At 52.9% G+C, this 4,650-nt stretch overlaps 1 pseudogene; it reads right to left on the bottom strand.

The window, feature by feature from the left end:
* Window positions 1–4,073: 4,073 nt before the first annotated feature.
* On the bottom strand, window positions 4,074–4,238 carry LOC142464354 (U2 spliceosomal RNA; annotated as a pseudogene).
* Between the last annotated feature and the right edge of the window lie 412 nt (window positions 4,239–4,650).

Genomic DNA, 4,650 nt, shown 5'->3' with positions numbered 1-4,650 from the left:
ACACACAGACACACACACACAGGGGGGGGGGAGGAAAGGCCGCGACCAGCACCACCACCCCCACCCACCCGCGTCCATCTCCCGCTCGTGGGGAGGGGGGGGGCAGGCCGACATCCCCCCCCCCCATACCTCACGCGGGCGTAGTTTTGGGAGGTGGCAGGCACGTTGCGAGGTGTCCCCCAGCGGGCGCCCCAGGGAACAGTCAGCCCCGCCGTGGCCGCCACTGCCCTGCTGCCCTCGACAGCATGAAGCTTGTGGTCGAGTGGGCAGACGGGCCCTCCCCCCCCCCACACCTCATGCTGCGCCGTCATGAAGATAGCTGGGCACACTCTCCCATGCACACACACCCATGCATACACACAGACACACACCCATGCATACACACAGACACACAGACACACACCCATGCATACACACAGACACACACACACGACAGGGGGAAGAAGAGGAAAGGCCGCGTGACCACCACCACTGTCCCGCTCGCCCCCCCCCCCTGACCATATCCAACCCCCGCACGGGGATTGGCAGGAAGTCGGGGTAAGCGGGGACAGGGACAGAAGGGGGGACACCCCCCTACCATCTCCTGCCCAACGCGGGGATCGGCAGGAAGTCGGGGTAAGCGGGGACAGGGACAGAAGGGGACACACCCCCCCTACCATGTCCTGCCCCGCGCGGGCATCGGCGGTAAGTCGGGTAAGCGGGGACAGGGACAGAAGGGGGGACACCCCCCTACCATCTCCTGCCCCGCGCGGACATCGGCAGGAAGTCGGGGTAAGCGGGGACAGGGACAGAAGGGGGGACACCCCCCTACCATCTCCTGCCCCACGCGGGCATCGGCGGGAAGTCGGGGTAAGCGGGGACAGGGACAGAAGGGGGGACACCCCCCTACCATCTCGTGCCCCACGCGGGGATCGGCAGGAAGTCGGGGTAAGCGGGGACAGGGACAGAAGGGGGACACCCCCTACCATCTCCTGCCCCACGCGGGGATCGGCAGGAAGTCGGGGTAAGCGGGGACAGGGACAGGGACAGAAGGGGACACACCCCCCTACCATGTCCTGCCCCGCGCGGGCATCGGCGGTAAGTCGGGGTAAGCGGGGACAGGGACAGAAGGGGGGAAACCCCCCTACCATCTCCTGCCCCGCGCGGACATCGGCAGGAAGTCGGGGTAAGCGGGGACAGGGACAGAAGGGGGGACACCCCCCTACCATCTCCTGCCCCGCGCGGGCATCGGCGGGAAGTCGGGGTAAGCGGGGACAGGGACAGAAGGGGGGACACCCCCCTACCATCTCGTGCCCCACGCGGGGATCGGCAGGAAGTCGGGGTAAGCGGGGACAGGGACAGAAGGGGGGACACCCCCTACCATCTCCTGCCCCACGCGGGCATCGGCAGGAAGTCGGGGTAAGCGGGGACAGGGACAGAAGGGGACACACCCCCCTACCATGTCCTGCCCCGCGCGGGCATCGGCGGTAAGTCGGGGTAAGCGGGGACAGGGACAGAAGGGGGGAAACCCCCCTACCATCTCCTGCCCCGCGCGGACATCGGCAGGAAGTCGGGGTAAGCGGGGACAGGGACAGAAGGGGGGACACCCCCCTACCATCTCCTGCCCCGCGCGGGCATCGGCGGGAAGTCGGGGTAAGCGGGGACAGGGACAGAAGGGGGGACACCCCCCTACCATCTCATGCCCCACGCGGGGATCGGCAGGAAGTCGGGGTAAGCGGGGACAGGGACAGAAGGGGGGACACCCCCTACCATCTCATGCCCCACGCGGGGATCGGCAGGAAGTCGGGGTAAGCGGGGACAGGGACAGAAGGGGGGACACCCCCTACCATCTCATGCCCCACACGGGAAGCGGGGAGGAGGCTTGCAGGATGCAGGGAAGGATCAGAGGGGCCGCAGCATGCAGAGATTGGAGAGTACTTACTCTCCAATAGATCTCCGGCCAGAAAGAATGGCCGCTGTTGGGGGCGGGCTCATATAGAGCCTGGCCACGCGCCCACAAAGCCTGGGAGCGCGCGCCAATCAGCAATCAGGTGGGTGGAGTTTTTATTTTTTTCAGCGGGAGCAGGGAAAATTTCAGCGGGAGCAGGGAAAATTTCAGCGGGAGCAGGGAAATTTAAAAAAACAAGCACGTGTTCTGCTTGGGCCAATATTTACTCGCCCGGGGGTTAAATCCACCCACCCCGGGCGTGTAAATGTATAGGATTGTCGAACACTGTATATATATATATATAATCAATCAATGCCTAAGACCAACACAAAATTAAGTAGCGCTCAGGTGGATAATAGTGACAATATATAAAGAATAATGATAATAAATTATATGAATCAATAAAAATCCTAATAAAAATCAACACACTTTTAACTACATATAACTTCAAACCATAAAGTGATAGTGAAAAAAACAAAGTCCAAAATAAATGTTCCACTTGAAAAATCCAGAGAGATAAAGGTCCCAATTGATGATCCAGGGAGCGTCTTTGCAGCTTCAGATAAAAGTGGTATAGCCAACCACTACGAATCTAAGAACAAAAAACAAACAGAAGTGCAAGCTCCATAGCACGTAACTGTTTAAACAAAAGAGTACATTTATTAAAGAACTGCAGCCCAAAGGAAATGCACTTATAGGATTAAAAAAAAGCAACCATACGTGGGAGAGAAATCTCTGTGTGTAGTCATCTGCGGGAGTGAGGGGGGTCCCAGGTAGGCAGGTTATATCTGCACAGCTTGTAGCCACCACCAGCTCCTGTCACAAGTTGGCGCCAGGAGACTGAGTCAATCAGTGCCACCACGTCCTCTGCTCCTGCATAGGATAGTTGCCAGCGCTTGAAAATGAAGCTAGTAAGATCGCAGGGACGCCCAGGACTCAGTGTAGACACACCCACAGCGCGATAACGTCACCAACACTGCAGCTTCCCAGTTGCGAATTCCGCCATTGTGAAGCACACGGTCCACGAGTTTTTTAATAAATGTACTCTTTTATTTAAACAGTTACATGCTATGGAGCTTGCGCTTCTGTTTGTTTTTTGTTCATATATATATATATATATATATATATATATATATATATATATATATATATATATATATATATATATATATATATATATATATATATATATATATATATATACCTATATATATATATATATATATATATATATATATATAGATATACATACAAAAAATATATATATATATATATATATATAAATGTAAATACAACTGTATGCTCATCTGCATGTCCCCGCCTTTCCCCAACATCACCCAGCACACAGCACTTCCACTGCAGCAAGGGATTCTGGGAAATGACATGCAAATGAGCACACAGTGCCACTTTTTGCTTCAAAAACCATTTTAACATGGTTCCCTATAGGCTTAAGCTTGCTGCATGGTCACAGCTTTGAGCACAGCCAGGGTTAAGGGGCATACCCAGAAAACCACCCACAGACAGCTTTTTTTTTTTGTAGCCCGGGTGGTGAAAAAGTGATTCCACCTCAAAAACCGTGCTCGTGATCCACGCTGTGAGATCAGGTGCGCTCCACTTGTGACTATAGGCTCCGGAGAGCTGCAAGTCCATGACATAGTCAGTCCTCTTCAGCCACGAGGGCCAGGAAAAGTTCTGATGTTACACCGACGTCGTCATCCGAAGAATCCGACGTCCATCCTGTTCCCTCCTAGTGCAGCAGACGCCGCAGGAGGGTCCAAGTCTTTAGGGCTTTCGGCTGACGCCTACTCGCCCACCGCAATCTTCTCCCGAGGGATGGCGACCGCCGACCAGCACACAGTCTTGCATTCTCCGAAGAAAATTAGGTGACTGATAACCCAAAAAAAAAAGGAAAACCAAATTGATGGTGCGAGTGCTCCAGTGCGCTGTGTGATGCAGTGCAGGAAGTGCTCAAACGAAACAACAAAAATAAGTGTGCACAAGTGCACGCCAGACCCGGAAGCCTGGCGGGTAAAAAAAAATAGTGGCGAACCCCTCAGCGGAAGGCAATAAGGGCTGCCAGTGCAGAAAAATGTAGGGGTGTGCAAATTATCCGTGCAAGTGTCAAGTGCTGTGCAGTGTAGCAGCAAATGACTCCACCAGGTTAACCATTCCTGGGGTGCCGTGATAAAATAGCCCGGGCTACATATCCGCACTTCCCGGCCATTACCAGAGGACCAAGTGCACCCTTTTAGGTCTGTCCTTCACAGAACAGACCCTACACTTGATCTTAGCCAAAAGGCCGAGAAGCGACCACCCACAGACAGCTGTTTCAACCTTAATGGGTCTCATCAGTGTGGGGTTGATTAACTGGGTATGCAGAGAAGCTAAAGGATAAGCCAACCATAATACTGAGTTAAGTTATGGTGAGTAAAAAAAGTGACAAAAACCCTCCACAGCAAAGCAAATATGCAAATGTAAATACAACTGTATGCTCATCTTCATGTCTTAGGCAGGTGCAGGTCATATATATATATATATATATATATATACATACACACACACAACTTTTTTGGAGTAATTTTTGTTAAATAAATCATGACACGGTGTAATATTTCATGTGTTGTTGTTCATCTGAGGTTGTATTTACCTAATTTTTAGACCTGCTAAGGAACAGATTTTCCCTGCTGTTACCCCTGATGCTTGTGTTTCTACATTAAATTGTT

This window comes from Ascaphus truei, chromosome 12 (assembly GCF_040206685.1).
Source record: "Ascaphus truei isolate aAscTru1 chromosome 12, aAscTru1.hap1, whole genome shotgun sequence".
NCBI classification, from domain to species: Eukaryota; Metazoa; Chordata; class Amphibia; order Anura; family Ascaphidae; genus Ascaphus; species Ascaphus truei.
This window is presented reverse-complemented; position numbering and strand designations above follow the sequence as displayed.